Genomic DNA, 22,153 nt, shown 5'->3' on the forward strand with positions numbered 1-22,153 from the left:
AAAACCATACCTATCACATAGATGTGATTTTGTTGGAATGGGTGTGGCCTTGTTGGGAAAAGTGTGTCACTTCTCAGTTCATATTCTGTTGCCTGCAACCACTGATCTTCTTTCCTAAGTATACCATTCATTCAGACTTCACTCTTCCACAATCAGGAACTTTGTGTTCTGTCCACAAACAAGAAAAACCACAGTTAGTTAGTTTCCTTGCTTTCTCTCGCCCTCTACTGTCCATTCTTGACATAACAGCTATTGCAATTTTTAAAAATCAAATGTTCACTTATGTAGTGGTTTGGGGGAGCACGCCTGTGGAGGTCAAAAAAACTCATGTAGTCAGTTTCTTTTCTCCTTCTACCATGTGCCTCCTGGGGATTGAACTCCTCAGGTCTCAGGTTTTGTATAAATGCCCTTATTCCATTGTGCCATCTTAACTGATCCTAAAGTAGCTTAGCATGGTGACTCATGCTTATGATGACAGATTTGAAGAGCCTGAGGCAAGAAAAGTGGCAAGAGTGTATGAAGCCAGCCTGCTCTACATCGTTCCTTCAAGACCAGCCTGGGCCACAGAGTAAAACCCTTTTAGAAGAAGTATAAGATTAAGGGCTTGGGGATGCAGCTAAGTTATTGAGAATTCTGCAAACTCTAACATGATTCTCAGCACCAATGAAACTGGACATGGTGGCATGAACTCCAGTGATCCTGGGCCATACCAGAAAGAGACCCTGTCTCAAATTTAAAAAAAAATCAGAGAGCAAGCTTGTATCCTAGATAAGTGAATGTCCACTGTGGCACAGCCATGAGGATGCGATTAGACACATTGCTTCCTTGCAGGTACAGATGTGTGCTGCCACAGCTAACAGATGGTGGACATACAGAAGGAGCAATCATCTTCCTAGGACATCTAGAAAATAGTATTCATGGGCTAAAGGAGAGAAAATTAGTTCCATCTCTCAAACAATTTGTTTTTCCAAGGGATGAATGTGAAACTAATAGGAAAACAGATTACACAAAAGATAAAAAGTGGGATGCAGCTGGGCATGGTGGCTTCTGACATTCCAGAGGTAGAGGCAGAGGAATTCCTGAGTCTTTGAGTCCAGCCTGATCTACTTAATGAGATCCAGGCCAAGAAGGGCATGGTGGTGGCACACACCTTTAATCCCAGCACTCAGGAGGCAGAGGCAGGCAGATCTTTGTGAATTCAAGGCCAGCCTGGTCTACAGAACAATTCTAGGACTGCCTGGCTCCAAAGCACCACCAGTGCTCAGCTAAACTTCTGATTCTCCTGTCTCTACCTTCCAAATGTTGGGGTTACAGGTATTTGCCATCACATCCTGTGTTCTGTGTTGCTGGGAGTGGAGTCCAGGTCTTCATGAATTCAGGGCAAGCACTCTACCAACTGAGCTGTATCTCCTGCTACAATAAATAATTTAAGGGAACTGAATATTTTTTTTTGTTTAGAGAAATGTTGTTCAATGGTAAAAGTTAATACACTCCAGCAGCAGGACTGGCATGGAGTCAAAATAGCAGGTAAGGAGGATTTACTTCATGTGGCCTTACATGGGATCACAAGAGGATTAGGAAGGAGACAATCAAATAGAAAAGCCCCATGGCCACAGATGGGGCAAAGTCCAGAGCTGCTGCTTTAGAGAAAGGTTCCCATCACAGACACTAATCAGACTACCAAGCACCATTCCAATAACAGCCCCTGATCCAGTCACACCAACTACAGTGGCCCTAGCATCAATAAACTTGACTGTTGGGTCAGTGTCCCCAGAAACAACACTGGTCTGGAATTTCTATCTGGCCACCTGGAGAGGGGACTTACTACAGAAAGGCTGTTTAGATGAGGCCTCTGGTCTACTCAGGAGGGAGGCAGTGAGGAACCTGCCTGACTCCATTTTGAAGGCAGAAGCCAGCATGCTATTTTTTTTAAGTAGATTTCTATTTACTGTGAGAGTTAAGTTGCTCTGTTTCCTGGAACCTGACCTTCCCCAGCCCATGACCATGATTCTTTTTTGAGTGGGGACCTTGTGATTTTTTGTTTTCCCTTCTGTTAAACTACTTGTTATTATACGCCATAAAAGGGACCCAAGAGTGGCTGGAGAGATGGCTCAGTGTCTAAGAACAATACCTGGACTTCCAGAGGACCTGAGTTCAATTCCCAGCAACCACAGAATGGATCACAACCCCCTGTAATGAGATCTGATGCCCTCTTCTGGCCTGCGGGATACATGCATGCAGAACAGTGAATACATGATACATAAATTTTTTTAAAAACTAGGGTTTAGGGGGCAACCATGGCCAATTCTTGGGTGTACCTCAATCAAAAAAATTAAGCTTGTTTCACATTTGGCTCAAACTGTGGTTGTGGTTTTATTCTAGCTGATATGATTAACAGCAGACACCGGCTGCTGCTATTGGACCACTCCTCTAATACAGGAGTGGATCAGAGCTGGAGAGAGCAGCAGTGCCTTAGTGGTCTTCGCTTTTCAACCTCCTAGCTTTTTTTGTTTGGAACCAGGGTTCGCTGTGTAACATCTCTGGCTGCCTTGGCACTCACTCTATAGACCAGGCTGGACTTGAGCTCACAGAGATCTACCTGCCTCTGCCTCCCAAGTACAGGGATTCATGGTGTGTGCCACCACGGCCAGGCTTGCTAGTTAGTTTTGTTGAGATAAGGTTTCATTAGTTGAGGCAGGACTGGAACCTGCTATGATTGTGAGGAGGACCTGAATGCCTGATCCTCTTGCCTCCACCTCCAGGGTCCTGGGATTATAGGTGTGGGGCTCCATGCAGCAATCCATATCTGATTTTAATAAGCATTGTCATGAACCTTACTTGTCTCAAGTCTTCTATTACACATTCAAGACTCAGAAATGAGGAAAAGAGAACAGGCAGAGTATTTCAGTGGTGCAGAGTTGTGCAGCATGCACAAAGCCTGGGATTCCATCCCCAGTACCAGAAGGATGGGAAAATACAAGGGCAACTTCTTACAAAGCTGCCAGCTGTTTTTAATATACGAGGAGTGTGCCTAGAGTTAAGAGAGATACAAAAAAAAGAGAACAAGTTTCATGAGTGAGGTGGGGAGACTCCAAAGACTTCAATTGAGACAGTAAGCCGGGCAGTGGTAACATACAACTTTAACCCCAGCACTCCAGTTAGGAGGCAGAGGCAGGAAGATCTCTGTGAATTCAAGCCAGCCTGGTCTACATATTCAGTTCCAAGACAGCCAGGAATCAAAAACAAAACAAAAAATAAAGAAAGAAAAAACAAACAAATAAATGAAAAAGAAAGACTGAATATCTAGGTGTGGTGGCATAGGCCCATAACATCAACCCTTGAAATGGCAGTAGGAATAACAGAAATTCAACATTATCTTCAGTACATAACAAGTTTGAGCCTAGCATGGGCTCCATAAGACCCTATGTTTAAAAAAATGTTTTAAAAAGAGACTGAGGGGCTGGAGAGATGGCTCAGAGGTTAAGAGCACTGACTGCTCTTCCAGAGGTCCTGAGTTCAATTCCCAGCAACCACATGGTGGCTCACAACCATCTATAATGAGATCCGGTGCCCTCCTCCGGCCTGCAGGCATCCATGCAGCCAAAGCAGTATATATATAATAAATAAAATCTTTAGACAGACAGACAGACAGAGAGAGAGAGACAGAGAGAGAGAGAGAGAGAGAGAGAGAGAGAGAGAGAGAGAGACTGGGAAATAGCTCAATGGGTAGATCACTTGATGAGCAACTGTGAAAACCTGAGTTTGAATCCTTAGAGCCCATGGACAGCTGGGTGCAGTCGGCAGCTGACTTCTGCAATCCCAATGCTCTTACTTCAAGAGGGAGATCCAGACAGGAGAATCACATGAGCTTGAGGGAAAGATGCTGGCATATGCAGCTGCAAACAACAAAGGAACCCTGCCTCAAACAAGGTGGAGAGCAAAGAGCTGCAGGGGATCCAATACACACAAACAGACAAACATACAGATAAAGAAGAAAAACACTAGGAAGAACAGGAGAGAAGAAACTAATGAAAAGGGGGTTAAGGAGACCATAAAGAAGAAAAGAGTTCTCATTCATTAGTGGGTTAAGAATAAGTAGGCTGGGCATCGTGATTCCTGTCTTTACACCCACCGAGTACTCAGGAGGCAGAAGCAGGGGGATCACTGAGTTTGTGGCCATCTTGGTTTATATAGAGAGTTCTAAGCCAACCTGAACTCCATAGTGAGACCTTGTCTCAAGGAAACAATAGAACTGTTTCAATTAAGTGTCCAGAAACTGGCTGGAGGTTGCAAGATAATAAGCAATTATATAGTGCAGGCAAGGGGACCTGGTAGAGAGCATGCCCAGTGTGAAGGAAGCAAGAAACTTCAGGTGAGGTAGACTTTATTATCTTTAAGGAAGGGAAGGGGAAAACAAGCAAGAAACCCATTTGATTGCCTTTTGGGGAGTTAAGGATAGTTGTGAGCCACCATGTAGTTGCTGGAAATAATAGCAGGTCCTCAGGAAGGCAAGGAAAGCTCTCAACTGCTGGTGCATCTCTCCATCTCATTAAATCTCATGTGTGTTCCTATTCAGTAAATGTACCCTTGTGTGTTAGTGTGACTGTTCTTTGGAGACATCAGTGCATGTCTCCTAGACTAGCCTCAAACAGCTAGGGATGATCTGGAATCTATACTCCTGCTTCCATCTCCTCAAATACTAGAAGTATGGGCATGAACCTCCAAGACCGGTTTTCTTGGTGAGGGGGAGATTGGTTCGAGGCAGGGTTTCTCTGTGTAGCTTTGGAGCCTATCCTAGCACTCGATCTGGAGACCAGGCTGGCCTCGAACTCACAGAGATCCGTCTGCCTCTGCCTCCCGAGTGCTGGGATTAAAGGCCTGTGCCACCAACTCACAGCATAAGTCCTGTTTTTTTACATGCCCCGCCCAAAACACACACACACACACACACACACACACACACACACACACACACACACACAGGTGTGTGTGCGCATGGTGTCCCTGTTAAACAGTCCTGGATATACTGGAATTCACTCTGTAGACCAGGCTGGCCTCCAACTGAAAGAGATCTTTCTGCCTGTGCCTCTCTGGTGCTGGGATTAAAGACATATGTCACTGAAGGGACCAGCCCCCCATTTTGGCAGCCATGACAGTAACACGTGCTCGCTATGACCTTGTCTTAGTCATTAGAGGTCAGATGCCTGCCTCGTGACAAGGAACCAATCAGAAGTTAGCTGGTGGCGCTATGCTTTACAACCCTGGGTGTACTTACGGACAAGCGCACAGCAATGACGCACAAAGCATAGCAATCACCCTGGGAGGGCCTATGGGCCACAACAACCAGTTGGCCAATCAACACAGGGCAAGCCCTCCAAGCCTGTAGGGCACACCATCCTGAGCATCTGCGTACCCCTAGACACTCCCCTTATGCTTCTCTACAAGATCAATCGGCAGCCGGTTCAAGGGGTCTTTTGCGAGCCATCCGCCATGGTGGGTGGGTAAAAGACCCGAGCTAACATGGGCTTAGCTTGCTAAATTACAATAAAGCCTCGTGCAGTTTGCAGCAAGCTCTCGAATCTGCCTGGTGATTGGGGTGACCGAGGTCACGGCCTGGGACCCGGGATAACTGAGTTTTCCAGGGGTCTAACAGTCACCACTGCCTGGCTCTTTTTACTAATTAAGAAAAACCATACTGATGATGTGTGGGGTAGGCTGCAGCTCAGAGGAAGAGTGAGTTCTCTCCCTCCACCATGTGTGGGTTCTGGGAATCGAACTCAGGCCATCAGTGTTAGCAACAAGTAACTTGACCCATGGAATCATCTTGCTAGCCCTTATTTATTTAGATTTGAGACAAGGGCTTTCTTTCAGCACTAGGCTTACTTCAAATTTGTCTCCTAACTGCTGGGTCTAAAGGTGTGAGCCCTGATACCTTCCTGCCTTTTCTGTTATTTGTTTGTTTGTTTGTTTGTTTTTCAAGACAGGGTTTCTCTGTGGCTTTGGAGGCTGTCCTGATGTCAAACTCAAAGAGATCCACCTGCCTCTGCCACCTGAGTGCTGGGTCTAAAGGTGTGCACCACCACCTCCCGGCTCTCCTCCTTGCCTTATTAATTTTTCATGTGTGGTTAACTGACAGCCTTTTGTATGCCAGGCAAGCAATGAACTACATGTGTATAGCCCTATATCCCTTTGTGTTCCTCTTTTGATTTTTTTTGTTTATCAAGATAGGGTTTCTCTGAGTAGCTTTGGAGCCTGGCTCTGTAGACTGGACTGGCCTCAAATTTACAGCGATCCCCCTGCCTCAGTCTTCCAAGTGCTGGAACTAAAGGTGTGTGTCACCACAAACCAGTAAACCCAAAGGTTTGAATTTAATTTACTCATTCTTCTGGTTTTTCTCTCATGATTAATTTTATTTTAACTGACACATTCTTCTGGTAAACCTAAAGTTTTAATACAGACTTGGACTTATAGCCCTGGCTGGCTTGAACAGTTCTGTGCAGACCAAGATGCTCACAGAGACACTCCTGCTTCTGTCTCCCTGGATTAAAAGCATGGACCTCCACATCTGGCATGGCATAGGTATGTTTATTTTAGAATAGGTGTCTTGCTGACTTTGGAACAATCTAAAGCAAATTAGCATGGATTCTGTGCAAGGATGACCCCAAAATTCATGAAGTGTTCCATATTTTGCTCTTCCGCCTGCTAATGGTCACCTGCAGGGAAACTGAGGCAAAATGACATGAATCTGCTGAGCCTTCTCAATCTGCTTGTGTCAGTCAGTTAAATCCCACCCATAGCTGTTTTCTGCAGAAACAGATAAGGTCTCACGTAACCCAGGCTGGCCACAAACTTGCTACCCATTCAAGGACTGAACTGAGGACCGCTGACACACCAGACAAGCATGGCACAGGGTCACCTCGCCACTCACCCTTCCCACCTCTAGCGATTTTGGAACCTGAAAGAGAAAACTTGTTTTTAGGATTGTGCCTTCGTGGTTTAGTTCCAGATCCTGTTCCTGACTCTCAAAACCTGCAGGAGTTTCCTGAGTAGAAGGAGTGTCTTTAGTTATTCTGAACAATCGTGTTAATCACTGGGGAGTTTATGTTAAAGAAGAGCTTCAAGGAGGGGCACCCATAACCTCTGGGAAGGAATGGTTTGCAGAGGAGCAGGCAGATTCCTGGATTTGAACCTTTAGTCCTTTCTAACAATTTACTGATTGGGACCCTTCAAAAGCTTTGAGCTGCAGAATTTTTTTCTGAGTTTGTGCACTGAGGTAGATTGGGGAAGGTGGTAGGCCCAGAGGGAGCATGGAAGGAAGCTTCATGACTCCTCAGGCTTCCAAGTAGCCTCTGCATCTGCTCCTCCAGCTCAATATCTTCACCCTTCCCATCTTAAGTAAGTAAAGCCTCTGGACTACTTCCTAGCAAATTACTAAATCTTGAGTTAAGTGGTGGGCAGTCACCCCTATTTTTGCCTTTCAGAAGCAAGTGAAACAAACTAGGATATGGCAAGGAAAATTTGCTCTGGAGTTAGAGGCAGGAGTGGCCAGAGTTGACGATTATTTGGGGCACATCTCTTTGAAGCCAGCCTGGTCTACAAGAGCTAGTTCTCAGAAAGCCAGGGTGGCTGGGAAGTAGTGACACACACCTTTAATCCCAGTACTTGGGAGGCAGAGGTAGACAGATCTCTTATGAGTTCAAGGCCACCTTGGTCAACAGAGTGAGTTCCAGGACAGCCAGGGCTGTTACATAGACAAACCCTGTCTTGAAAAACCAAATAATCAAAAGAGTTACCAACAGTGTAAAAAAAAAAAAAAAATGAAAGAAAGAAGGAAAGAAAGAGAGACAGACAGACAGAAAGAAAGAAAGAAAGAAAGAAGAAAGAAAGAAAGAAAGAAAGAAAGAAAGAAAGAAAGAAAGAAAGACAGGGTTATAACACAGAGAAACCCTGTCTTCAAAAACAAAATAAATCAAAGCAAAACAAAAGATCATCTTGGGTTGTATAATGAGTTCAAAGTCAGCTGGGGTTCCATAAGACCCTGTACAAACAAAACAAAACAAAACAAAACACAGACTGAAGTGATGGCTCAGTGTGAGTGATTGCACAGTCCTTAAGAGCTCTAGTCAGCCTTGCAGAGGACCTGGGTTCAGATCCTAACAATCCCATGGTGGCTCACAATCATCCATGACTCCAGTTCCACAGGATCTGATATCCATTTCTGACCTCCAGGGGCACCAGGTACACCATTGGTATACAGACATACATGCACACAAAGTAGTCATATACATAAAATAAAACAGATTAATCTTTTATATTTATTTTTAATTTTATTCTATGTGTTGATATTGCCTGCATGTATATCTGTGTGAGGGTGTCAGGTCACTGGAGTTACAGACAGTTGTGATCTACCCTGTGGGTTCTGGGAATTGAACCCAGCTCCTTTGGAAGAGCAGCCAGTGCTCTTAACTGCTCAGCTATCTTCCTAGCACCAGAAACAGATTAATTTTGAAAATTTAAAACAATGTGCTGGAGAGACAGGTGTGACTCACAGTCATCTCTAACTCCAGTTACAGTGGACTGGATGGTTTCTTTTGGCCTCTGTGGGTACCAGGTACACATGTTGTGCATTTTCATACATTCAGATAAGACATTCACTCACATAAAATAAATACAGAAAAACTAAAAGACAAAAAAAAAATAGACCAGAAACAATATTGTTGGTTCAGGCTGTGGTGGCACACCCCTTTAATCCCACCACTCAGGATGGGAGGCAGGTAGATCTTTGTGTGCTTCAGGCTAGGCTGGTTTATAGAGTGAATTTCAGGACAGGCTCCAAAGCTACACAGAGAAACCCTGTCTCAAAAAAAAAAACAAAAGAAAAAAATCCTTGGAATGACATAGTTGAAATCTGTTTGTTTTTAAGGCAACCCTGGCACTCCTGGAATTCTCTCTATAGACCAGGTTGGATTTGAACTCAGAAATGCAGTTGCCTCTGCCTCTGGAGTGCTGGGATCAAAAGAGTATACCACCATGCCTAGTTAATGTTGCAATTTGGTACATTCATATATTTGCTGGTGTGGTAGGTTGCTTTTGCAAGCACAAGACTATACACGGATACGCCGTGGTGTACGTGTGAAGTTCAGGGGGCAGTTCCAGGAGTGAATTCTCTTCTGCCCTGTGGATTTTGGGGATGAGGTTCAAGCAGTCAGGCTTGGTGCCAAGAACCTTTACCCGCTGAGACATCTCATCAGACCCCAAAGTTGAACTTTAAATGGACAGTGGGGACAAACAGATGGGCACATGGACTTGGTGGTCATAAATATAGATACAAGTCTGGAGCTAGCTCCGTGGTAAAGTGCTTGTCTTGCGTGCACAAGGCCCTAGGTTCAATCCCCAGTAAACATAGACAGATAAATATACAGATAAAGAAGAAAAACACTGGGAAGAACAGGAGAGAAGAAACTAATGAGAAAGGGGGTTAAGGAGACCATAAAGAAGAAAAGAGTTCTCATTCATTAGTGGGTTAAGAATAAGTAGGCTGGGCATTGTGATTCCTGTCTTTACACCCACCAAGTACTCAGGAGGCAGAAGCAGGGGGATCACTGAGTTTGTGGCCATCGTGGTTTATATAGAGAGTTCTAAGCCAACCTGAACTCCATAGTGAGACCTTGTCTCAAGGAAACAATAGAACTGTTTCAATTAAGAGTCTGGAAACTGGCTGTAGGTTACAAGATAATAAGTAGTTACATAGTGCAGGCAAGGGGAACTGGTAAAGAGCTTGCCCAGTGTGAAGGAAGCAAGAAACTTCAGGTGAGGTAGACTTTATTGTCTTTAAGGAAGGGAAGGGGAATACAAGCAAGAAACCCATTTGATTGCCTTTTGGGGAGTTAAGGATAGTTGTGAGCCACCATGTAGTTGCTGGAAATAATAGCAGGTCCTCAGGAAGGCAAGGAAAGCTCTCAACTGCTGGTGCATCTCTCCATCTCATTAAATCTCATGTGTGTTCCTATTCAGTAAATGTACCCTTGTGTGTTAGTGTGACTGTTCTTTGGAGACATCAGTGCATGTCTCCTAGACTAGCCTCAAACAGCTAGGGATGATCTGGAATCTGCACTCCTGCTTCCATCTCCTCAAATAACTAAATGTACAGTCATGCACCTCCAAGACCGGTTCTCTTACATACCCCCACACACACACACACACATGCACACAGGTTTTCTCTGTGAAACAGTCCTTGCTGTCCTGGAACTCACTCTGTAGACCAGACTAGCCTCCAACTCAAAGAGATCTTCCTGCCTCTGCCTCCCAGGCACTGGGATTAAAGACATATATTACAACTGCCTAGCTCTTTTTACTTATTAAGAAAAACCATACTGATGATGTGTGGGGGTAGGCTGTAGCTCAGAGGAATAGTGGGTTCTCTCCCTCCACCATGTGTGGGTTCTAGGAATCGAACTCAGGTCATCAGGTTTAGCAGCAAGCAACTTGACCCATGGAATCATCTTACTAGCCCTTATTTATTAAGGTTTAGGTCTGAGACAAGGGCTTGCTTTCAACACTAGGCTGACTTCAAATTGGCCTCCTAACTGCAGGGTCTAAAGGTGTGAGCCATGATACCTTCTTGTCTTTTCTGTTGTTGTTGTTTTTGTTTGTTTATCTGTGGCTTTGGAGGCTATCCTGGAACTAGCTGTTGTAGACCAGGCTGGCTGGTTTCAAACTCACAGAGATCTACCTGCCTCAGCCTCCTGAGTGCTGGTACTAAAGGCGTGCAACACCTCCGCCCAGCCTTCCTCCTTGCCTTATTAATTTTTCATGTGTGGTTAACCGACAGCGTTTTGCATGCCAGGCAAGCACTGAATTACATGCTTAGAGCCCTATATCCCTTTGTGTTTCTCTTTTTGTTTTTTGAAATAGGGTTTCTCTGTGTAGATTTGGAGCCTGGCTCTGTAGACTGGCCCGGACTGGAATTTACTGAGATCTGCCTGCCTCAGTCTCCCGAGTGCTGGAACTAAAGGTGTGTGTCACCAGGGACTGGTAAACCTAAAAGCTTTAATTTAATTTACTCATTCTTCTGGTTTTTCTCTCATGATTTTTTAAATTTAATTTACAACTTCTTCTGGTAACCCAAAAGTTTTAATGCAGACTCAGCTTTATAGCCTAGGCTGGCTTGAACAGTTCTGTGCAGACCAAGATGCTCACAGAGACACTCCTGCTTCTGTCTCCCTGGATTAAAAGCATGGACCTCCACATCCGGCATGGCATAGGTATGTTTATTTTAGAATAGGTGTCTTGCTGACTTTGGAACAATCTAAAGCAAATTAGCATGGATCCTGTGCAAGGATGACCCCAAAATTCATGAAGTGTTCCATATTTTGCTCTTCCCCCTGCTAATGGTCACCTGCAGGGAAACTGAGGCAAAATGCCATGAATCTGCTGAGCCTTCTCAATCTGCTTGTGTCAGTCAGCTGTTTTTTTATAGAAAAACATAAGGTCTCATGTAACCCAGGCTGGCCTCAAACTTGCTACCCATTCAAGGACTGAACTGAGGACCGATGACACACCAGACAAGCATGGCACAGGGTCACATCGCCACTCACCCTTCCCACCTCTAGCGATTTTGGAACCTGAAAGAGAAAACTTGTTTTTAGGATTGTGCCTTCGTGGTTTAGTTCCAGATCCTGTTCCGGATCTCCCAAAACCTGCAGGAGTTTCCTGAGTAGAAGGAGTGTCTTTAGTTATTCTGAACAATCGTGTTAATCACTGGGGAGTTTATGTTAAAGAAGAGCTTCAAGGAGGGGCATCCATAGCCTCTGGGAAGGAATAGTTTGCAGAGGAGCAGGCAGATTCCTGGATTTGAACCTTTAGTGCTTTCTACCAATTTGGAGGGATTGGATTGCTCAAAATTTTGAGCTGCAGAATTTTTTTCTGAGTTTGTGCACTGAGGTAGATTGGGGAAGTTGGTAGGCCCAGAGAGAGCATGGAAACTTCATGACTCCTGAGGCTTCTAGCTACCCTCTGTATCTGCTGCTAGAGCTGAGTATCTTCACCCTTCTCACAGTAAAGTAAAGCCTGTAGACTTCCTAAATTACTAAATCTTGAGATGGGTGGTGGGCAGGCATCCCTATTTTTGCCTTTTTGAAGCAAGTGAAACAAACTAGGATATGGCAATGAAAATTTGTTCTTCAGGAATGTGTGTGTGTGTGTGTGTGTGTGTGTGTGTGTGTGTGTGTGTGTGTGTGTGGTGTATGTTCCTGCATAATCTGTAGCCATCAAGGTGGCTCCTGTTGGGAAGCCTGAAGATCTAAGTTCAATCCCTGAATCCTACTTGTCTTGACCTCCAAACACACAATAAATAAAAAGGGAGAAACTGGGCTTTGGTAGCACATGCCTTTATCCCAACACTCAGGAGGCAGAGGCAGTGTAGTCTCTGAGTTGGAGTACAGCCTGAGTTCAGGACAGCCTGGGCTACACAGAGAAAGCCTTTTCAAATAACAAAAACCAAAGCAAACAAGGTGGAAAGTGCCTTTGCCCAGTGAGCCATCCTCCCTGTCCAAACTTGGGATCTAAGATAGAGATGTGGGGGGCTGGAGAGATGGCTCAGAGGTTAAGAGCACTGACTGCTCTTCCAGAGGTCCTGAGTTCAATTCCCAGCAACCACATCGTGGCTCACAACCATCCGTTATGAGATCTGGTGCCCTCTTCTGGTGTGCAGATATACATGGAAGCAGAATGTTGTATATATGATAAATAAATAAAATCTTAAAAAAAAAAAAAGAAGAAAATAGAGATGTGGCTGCTTATGCCTGTAATCCCGGGAATGAGGAGTCTGAGGAGTCTGTGCCTGGAAGACCTGTGCATATGTCAGAGCAGCTGGAGTACATAGTGAGTTTTAGGAAAACCTGGGATGCAGAGTGACACCATGCCATCAAAATCTACCAACTAAGGCTATTGGAGTGGCTCAGAGAGTAAGGGCTCCTGGGCTTGCCAAGGCTGACCTGTGTTCCATCTGGGAAACCCATGGTGTGGAGTTAGAGTATTTCTCCACACAGGTGCAGTAGTAATTCCTGGACTTCCATTCTCCAAATAAGTAAACCATTGTAGATTTCTCCAGTGTAAAAATTTTAACAAAACAACATGATTTACGACTGGGGAAGTGGCTTACCTAGCATGCTGACCATACTGTAAAAGAGAAAAGAGAAACCACAGTAAAACTGAACAATGCAAATAAAAGGGGAGTTATTTAAAAGTAATACTTTGGAGCCAGTGAGAACCAGGGCTAGCTGGATCAATGAAAGCAAGCCCAGCCTCATCTGTAAATGGAGTTCAGGCGATCCTGCACTACAAAGTGGAACAACAAGAAATTTATGAATTGGGCTCAGTATGCTGTACATTTGGCAGAATGCCTTCTAGTAACCGTAGTCTGTAACAGTTGGAGAGGAAGCCAGTATGGATCAATAACATTCCTGCCTTGCAAATATGATTAGGATCCCAGTTTAATTAATTAATTAATCCCTACAACTATGTAGATGGCTAGACATGTTATCATTTAGCCTTATAACAGTAACAGCAATGATAAATAATATAAATGCCAGACATCGGTGCACTTGTGTGAAATCCTAGCACTTTATAATAATCCTAGCACTGTAATACCAGGCATAGGAAGGTTTCTCTCTAGGCCAATCTGTATAGTGAATACCAGGTCAGCCAAGTATGCATAGTGAAACTGTCTGAAAATCTACAGGGAAGAATAGGAAATGTCACTTTAGGTCTGTAACCTGAGTTTATCTGGAGGCTCAGCTAGAAGCATTCTATAGAGGCAGGCCATAGCAAAAAAGTAAAATAACATCTAGGAGGATGCCCTGTTAGGACCTCTGTAAATTATGTGCAGAGTAGTATAGAATTTTATGTAAGATTTGAGCATCTTCAAGAGGAAATTGAACCAGTCATCTCTGGCAAATAAGACACCTAGTTGATTGGTCAGGTGTTGGGAAAGTCCACGCATCTGGTCACAGAACAATTTTCTGCTGAGGAGTGTGAGTAGAGGAACAAAAATATGTTGGTTGTTTCCTTCAGACCAGGAAACATCAGACAATCCCAGCTCCTGGTAACCTATTGTGAAATGGAGCAGCGACTTCCTTGCATCTTTGTTTTATATGTTTTAAGACAATGTCTTTAGTAAGAATTCCCAGTTCTTCTTTTTAACTGCAAGTCCCTTGGGAGATTTTTTTTTAATTATTATTACTATTATTATATTATTATTATTATTATTATTATTATTATTATTATTGTACTTTTCTGACCAGGTAGATGCCTAGGAGCAATCTTCAGGATTGGCCAAAAGCACCCTTAACCTGGCCATCTTAAAAGCCCAACCTTCTTTATTTTTTGTTTGAAGAGGTCTTACCATACCAAAAGTTTGGCCTGGTATGCCTGACCATAACCTGTGATAGCCTACAGCTATTAAGTCTTGGATTCACTTGTCTTAGGACTTTGGAAGTTGCAGGTGTCTCATACTACCTAGTTGACTGGGGTCTAATTGCTAGTTCCCCATGGTGGAAATTTCCCTCTGACGCCACTGCGCCTTCATTTCCTTTTCTATAAAGGGATTATGATTACGAATAAAATCCATGGCCAATTGACTGGTAAAAATAACAATGTGGAAGTCATCAAGTCAAGGTTTCTCTTTGGTGTTGAGATGTGCTTGTCACCTCTTGGGCCCAGTCAAGGCTCTCACCTGGATGATCCTTCTTGCTTCTGAAAACATTGATTTTAGAGATCCCTTTTTAATTCCAGACTAGAGAGTACCATCAGGAAAGAGGTGAGGACTATTAGATTTTAACACTCTCCACTGACCTAAGTAAAGGGGGAGGGAATGTGGAAGGGATTTTGGGAAAGGGGAGGGAGTGACAGATTGGAGGAGGAAGGGTCTGGAGGAGTCCAGCTCCGGTTTGGGAAAATCCAGCTCGCGTTTTGCCTCTCGCTCAGCGGTGCAAGGTCCAGCCAAAGCTGAGCCCCAGCTACACTCCTTGAGGTCTGTCCTGGGGAGACACCGCTACTCTCTTGGGTTGACCTGGCGGGAGGTAGCTGTGCACTCCGCTCCTTGCACCACTTTGTGCACGCTGCAACTGGCGCTCCAACTCCGGGGTCTGCACTCGCCCTGGACACCCTTTCCCCTCCTTAGTCATGAACCTCTACCTGCCTCTGCGCTGCGGACATTGGGGCAGCAGTTGCTCACCCCCAGTGATTGGGCCGTGACCGAGTCGGATGGTAAGTGTTCATCCTAGGCCCGCACTCCCCGGCACACGCCGGAGCCCCAGGCTCCAAAGTTGTGCGGAGGAAAGTTTGCTCAAGGGCTGGTGCAGGCTGGGAGCAGGGGAGACCCACGCTACCCTGCCCTAGGATCCAGAGGCCGCCTGGGGTGAGCTGGGGCTGCCGCAGAGGGCATGGTTGTGGGGAGAGGGCGCTAAAACTCAAGCGGGATGGGGGTTCGGAGGAGCGGATCTCTACCGGGCTGGGACTCCGCATTCACAGATGCTCAGTGATGACTCGTGTGGGCGAACTCGGCGCCGCGACCTCCTACCCCGGGCCGCTCCGGGTATTTTGTGGCGGGTAGCTAACAATGCTCCCGGCAGGGACCTTACAGAGCTCCCCCAGAGAAGCTTAGCTGCAGTTTAGACGGGTTCTCATGGAAACCCCCCCCCAAGTCTCGGGATCAGCTAGAAACACAGTAGGGGGAGCGCAACTGTGGCATTCGTGAGGTCCCTGAACGGGTGTTCTCTGAGCCAGGCACTTTGAGAAAGTCGGGTGTCTCAGCCAGAGGAGAGGCGAGAGTTTTCACTAGCAGGGAGTAGGGAAGGTTAGTGGGGCGTGCGAGCTGTCGCGTGCAGTAAGTGTGTCCCGCGTGTGAGATCCCATTCCATCCTCCGCGGTGGGCTGCGGCAGGAAACGCTGGGGACAGGGAGCTGCTTGGGAGCCGCTTTGGGAGTGCAGGCGACTGGGAGGTTTGGGGAAGGTTGTCCGGTAGCTGGGAGGGCTGAGAAGCAAGAGGTGAGGAAGGAGGATGTGTTGCCTAGGACTTTCATGAAAGTTTTGAGTGCCTCTTGGTCCGGGTTCCTGGGGAGGGAACCGAGGGTGTCGCGGCAGCGAGTGAGTGCCTGACGCAGGTCGTGCTGCACGTGAGCTCCGGATCCTTGCCCCAGGGCTGAAGGACCACCGCCTACTCCGCGGGGCAGGGAAGAAAGTCTCCCTTTCTCAGTGCTGCGCACGCCTTGATGATAGTGCTAGCATTTGGGAGGCGAAGCCGATCTCCCTGAATTTCAGGCCAGCCTGGTGTATATAGCGAGTTCTAGGCAAGCCAGGGCTGCATAGTGAGACCCAGTTTCAGAAAAAAGGCAAAGCAACTTCCGTTTCTCTCACTCCCTCACCTCCAGACTTTCCCCTGGTAGTATACAAGACCAAGTCAGGAAAGAACTGTCCGGCTCCAGTTATACTTTTTTGAACTGTGAATCCATTTTCTTGGGGCCATTTCTGTCTGGCCCAGTAAAATTTAATGTGTCTCCAAGAAGACAGATAATGCCGGAACAAGGATTCCCAGCACATCCCCCCCAACTCCCACCCCCGCCGCGTCCTCTGGACTGTCTTTCCAAGTTAACCAGAGTGGTTCACTTAAGCCTCTCGCCATAGCCCCCTGTGGGCCTCAAATAAACTGCATTTTAGCTCCTTGATGACCGGGTTAGTAAATGTTTGCAAAGACTTGCCAGTTCTTGGGGCGAGGAGAAATGATCAGCACACATTGTTGGTTTGGTGCGCACTCACCCGGATGGATTGGGGAGGCAACTCTCGCCCCCCCTTAAAGGCATTATATTCTTTAGGCCAAGGCAGTTTGGTAAGGATGCTTAACTAGATGCAAGAGTTGAAGCTAATTAGTTAATTACGAGTACAATGAAGCGGCGTCAGAAAGCTTATTGTTTGATGATCGACCAATATTATTTTAAAAGAAACTCAAAACTCAGCTGATACGGATTTTGTGGTTATCGGGGTTATGATGTCGATTTTAAAGAATTTGAGGTTTCACTGTACTCAAGGGTGGCTTGAACCTTACTGACAAGAGCTGACCTCGAACCTGTGAGTCCCCCCGCTTTAGCATCCTGAATACTGGGATCACAGATATGCACCGGATTATCTGTTTGGTGTTTAGAGAGGATTTCAATCTGTTGAGCGCGCCCCCCAGTGCTACACCTGCATCACTCAGGCTCCTGCGTTCCTGGCAGTGATTGCAGATTTTCCCCAGTTAAGCAACTTTAATTAGCGTTATTCTCTCTGTCTTAAAATTATAATTTCGATTTTAAAAACATTTGGAGGAACAGGATGCATTCTTTTTCTTAGCAGATTAATGGGCTAGGCTTAGAACTATGGAACTGGGAACCTTTAACATTCTAATGAGTTAACTATTGCTCTCAGACCGGCTTCATCAGAAGGGGTGGGTCAGGTTTGGAGACAACCTCCTTACCCTTTGTCTCTCTTCCTCCTGCAGTCTCCCTTATCTAGTTTGTTTCCCCTCCCCCACCTTCTGGACACATCCTTCCTGGCTCCTTCATTACTTCATTCCCCTTGTCCTTTTTTTTTTTTTTTTTTTTTTTTTTAACCTTAGGCCATTTGATTGTCCTTGTCTCCCCCACCCTACCCTTGTTCTTCTCTCCTGTGAATTCTTGGCATTGCTCAGTCATTTGGATTTCTTTTTTTTTTCTTTGGTATTTCTCTGTGTAGCCCTGGCTGTCCTGGAAGTCACTCTGCAGACCAGGCTGGCCTCAAACTCACGGAGATCCGCCTGCTTCTGCCACCACCTTGGTGCTGGGATCACCTCGAGACATTTACATTTCTCTTTTCATCTTTTAAAATATATGAAGTCCTGTCTCTTAGTTTTTTACTGTTCTTCCTTTCATTGTCTTTTTTGCTTTTAGAAGGGCCTTTCTACCTCCATTTTTCTCCTCTTACCTTTTGGCTGTATTTGGCTGCAATGAGGCCCACCTTCCCACCCCCCATCTCTGTGGGGCTTCAGGGCTGTTTTACATATGGAAGGAGACTTCATCTGCAGGCTTTCTGCTGCATTTCCCTGAGCTGCCTCTCCAAGTGTGAGCCCCATGCTCACATTTCCTGTGGTAGTGAACTGTCTAAGAACTTCCAGCAGTCGCTTGCCCCTTCTTCCTTTCTATGTAGAATTTAGCTGTGAGGAAAACCAAGTCCAGTGGCAACTTTTTTCAAAAAACAGTTTTAAGTCTTTTTTTAAATTTTGTTGTTGTTTTTGGTCAAGTAAAGAAAAAGTTTAAGTTCTCTGTGACGGAAATCAGTTTGCAAGTAGCTCTAGGCATGCAAATGATGCTTTTGACCACTGCTGGTAGCAGGAAGGATTTTTGCAGTATAAATTCAAATTGACCTTAGCTCAATGGTTACATCCACGCTGCAGCCACTGCCTACCCAGGGGACTTCACACTCTTTTTTTTTTTTTCTTCCTTTTTTTTTTTTTTTCCTGCTAGACCGGGTTTTTCTTTTTTCTTTTCTTTCTTTGTTTTCTCTTTTCTTTTTTCCTTTTTCTTTTTTTTTTTTTTTTTTTTCGAGACAGGGTTTCTCTGTGAGCTTTGGAGCCTATCCTGGCACCAGGGGCCTATCCTGTAGACCAGGCTGGCCTCGAACTCAGAGATCCACTTGCCTTTGCCTCCCAAGTGCTGCGCTTAAAGGTGTGTGCCACCAATGCCCGGCTTAGACCGGGTTTTTCTGTGTAACACCTCTGGCTGTCCTGGAACTTGCTTTGCAGACCAGGCTGGCCTGGAACTCAGAGATCCACCTGCCTCGGCCTCCCAAGTGCTGCGCTTAAAGGTGTGCAACACCACCACCCCATTAATACTGTTTTTGTTGTTGTTGTCTTTTTCTTTCTTTTCATAAATACTTTCATTAAAATGGTCAGGGATTGTATAGTTAGTGTATTGTATTCTCATTTCCAGTTTCATGCAAAGGAAAATGATGCCATTTTAGACAAAATGTAACTTTTTATTTATTTCTCCATCTCTTGTATCTCAAAGCCAGGAAGATTTGTTGTCTACTTGGATTTAGAAACAACAATTTTAGTTAAAAATAAAGACCAAGGGTTGAATCAAAGTGAGGGAGATTTATTTGTGGCTAGATGTAGCTAGTTTATGTCTTTGTTTGGTTTTATTTTTTTATTTTTTATTCGAGACAGGGCTTCTCTGTGGCTTTAGAGGCTGTTTCTGGAACTAGCTCTTTTAGACCAGACTGGTCTCATACTCATAGAGATCTACTTGCCACTGTCTCCTAACTGCTGGGATAAAAGGTGTGTGCCACCAATGCCCAGCATAGACAGGGTTTTTTTGTGTTACATCTCTGGCTGGCCTGGAACTTGCTCTACAGACAAGGCTGGCCTGGAACTCAGAGATCCACCTGCCTCTGCCTCCTGAGTGCTGCGCTTAAAGGTGTGCGCCACCAACACCAACACCCCATAAATACTTTTGTGTTGTTTTTAACTTTCTTTACATAAATACTTTTATTTAAAAATTGTTGGTGTGCAGTGTCACTCCCTGGTAAATACTAATTGTGTGTGCACTGTGTGTGTACTGTGTGCACCAGTGCTTGTGTAAGATAGGACAGTCTGTAGGCATTCTGGTAACCAAGCAAAGTTTTTTCTCAGCCTTGGCTTCTTAGAGGCCTGAGCCATCCTCTATGTCCTGGTTATTATTATTATTATTATTATTATTATTATTATTATTATTATTCTGAATTTCAAAAAAAAATCTTTTTTTTTCTGGTTTTTTGAGACAGGGTTTCTCTGTGGCTTTAGAGGTCAAAAAAAAAATCTTAAGAGCTCTTAGGGAAAGTCATAAAATCCACATCATATTGAGGCAATGCTTTAATCTTTTGACTAGTTAGGCATACCCCCAACCCCAGCACTTGAGAAGGATTTTAGGTTCTTGACCAAGTTTGCCACTTAGCAAGACTGTGTCTTGGGTGGGCATGACTTAGTGGTGGAGTACTTGCCTAACATGTTCCAGGCCTTGAATTTTCCAACCCAGATCCCAATATGTTTCATGTCTCAGAGATTTGTTTGGTTTTTTTGAGATGGTTTCTCTGGGTAATCCTGGCTGTCCCTGAACTTCTGTAGACTAGGCTGGCCCTCAAACACACTGAGATCCACCTGCCTCAGTGCTGGGATTAAAGGCATGAGCTACCACCACCCCCGATGAATGATATTATTAATTAATTACACAAGGCTCCCCTTCTTGAGCCTTAATATGTGTGTTTTCTAAAAGGGGCACCGTGTCTATTTCCTTAGACAATGCTATATTGCATTGAGACACTTGGATATGTTCGAAGGATTGAATAAAACATTTGGAATCCTGAAACTTCTTTTGAGGGTTAAACCTAGGGCTTCAAACAGGATAGGTAAGCTCTCTCTGCCACTGAACTGCATTCCCAGCCCCCTTTCCTTTCATCGTGAGACTACAGGGTCTCAGTTGGACAGGCTGGCATGGAGCTCACTATGGGTCAGGCGTTTTTTTTTTTTCCTAATCTGCCTCAGGCACTCAAGTTGTTGGTGATTACAGGCCTACACTGCCAACCCTAAATGAGAGCCACAGATCCTATTATAGATGGTTGTGATTCACTATGTGGTTGCTGGGAATTGAATTCAGGACCTGGAAGAGCAGCTGAGCCATCTCTCAAACAAAGAAACAAAATGGCTAGCTTAGGCTAGTTTCTAACCTATCTCCCCACCCCACAAGTAGCTGAGGACAGCCTTGAACATGACCCTTCCTCCAGCTTCCATCATACAAATACTGGGATTAGTGGCATATACCATCCAGCATGGCTTTTTTGTTTGTTTGGTTGGTTGGTTGGTTGTTGTTGTTGTTTTTCCAGACAGGGTTTCTCTGAGGCTTTGCAGCTGTACTGGAACTATCTCGTGTCGACCAGGCTGGTCTCGAACTCACAGAGATCCTCCTGCCTCTGCTTTCTGAGTTCTGGAACTAAAGGTGTGGGCCACCACCGCACGGCTTGTTTATTTTTTGAGACAGGCTGTTTATGTAGCTCTAGCTGTCCTAGAAGTGACTTTGAACTCAAGACTGTCTGCTGTTTCCCAATGTTTGTATACCTGGTTTCATTCTTGTGAATCTACATCTATGCTATATAGGTTGGTCCTCCTGCCTCTGTTGGTGCTTGCATTACAGACATCCACCACATTTGTATTTTTGTTGTATTTTGTTTGTTTGGGGATAGTTCTCCTGGGCCTGAACTTGATTTATAGCCCAGGCTAGCTTGGAACTCACCAAGCTGCTTGTCTGCATCTCCAGTACTGGGATGAAAGGTGTGTGCCACCTCTCTGGCTTGGTTTTTTTGTTTGTTTGTTTGTTTTTCGAGACTGGGTTTCTCTGTGTAGCTTTGGAGCCTATCCTGGCACTCCCCTGGAGACCAGACTGGCCTCGAACTCACAGAGATCCACGCCTGCCTCTGCCTCCCGAGTGCTGGAAGGCAGAGCACTAATGCCCAGCTTCTGGCTTTTTTTTTTTTTAATTTATTTATTATGTATACAACATTCTGCTTCCATGTATATCTGCACACCAGAAGAGGGCACCAGATCTCATAACAGATAATTGTGAGCCACCATGTGGTTGCTGGGAATTGAACTCAGGACCTCTGGAAGAGCAGTCAGTGCTCTTAACCTCTGAGCCATCTCTCCAGCCCTCTGGCTTGGTTTTTAATAATGTCTATACATTTATTTTTATTTCAAGATGGTTTTCTTGGTGTTGCCCTGGCTGTTCTGGAACTCATTTTGTAGACAAGGCTGGCCTCTGAGCCTGCCTCAATTTCCCAAGTGCTAGGATTAAAGGCCATGTGCCACCACACCAGGCATAATGTTCATTAAATTAAAAATTAATTTTAGGGCATATTTTGTAATTAATCAATACTATAGACCAACTTAATATGGCTACATTACATTTTTGGGGGGTGTGGGGGAGGCCTCTCCCTCATATTATTCAAAAAGAATCCTTTGCTTGGAGACACTTTAGTTTATCACAAAAGGTTACATTGTATCAGTGACTTCATGGAGATAAAGTTCAAGGGGCCCATGTTCTTCTTCTGATTGTCT

General features: G+C 45.0%; 2 non-coding genes across 2 annotated transcripts; both read left to right on the plus strand.

Annotated features, from left to right (window-relative positions):
• The first annotated feature begins 6,586 nt into the window (after positions 1-6,586).
• LOC113832432 lies at positions 6,587-6,690 on the plus strand. Its single transcript, XR_003479704.1, has one exon. It is a non-coding gene; the product is annotated as a U6 spliceosomal RNA (small nuclear RNA).
• Positions 6,691-11,271: 4,581 nt separating this feature from the next.
• On the plus strand, positions 11,272-11,375 carry LOC113832436. Its single transcript, XR_003479707.1, has one exon. It is a non-coding gene; the product is annotated as a U6 spliceosomal RNA (small nuclear RNA).
• Positions 11,376-22,153: the final 10,778 nt, after the last annotated feature.

Source organism: Cricetulus griseus (genome assembly GCF_003668045.3).
Source record: "Cricetulus griseus strain 17A/GY chromosome 1 unlocalized genomic scaffold, alternate assembly CriGri-PICRH-1.0 chr1_0, whole genome shotgun sequence".
Lineage (NCBI taxonomy): Eukaryota > Metazoa > Chordata > Mammalia > Rodentia > Cricetidae > Cricetulus > Cricetulus griseus.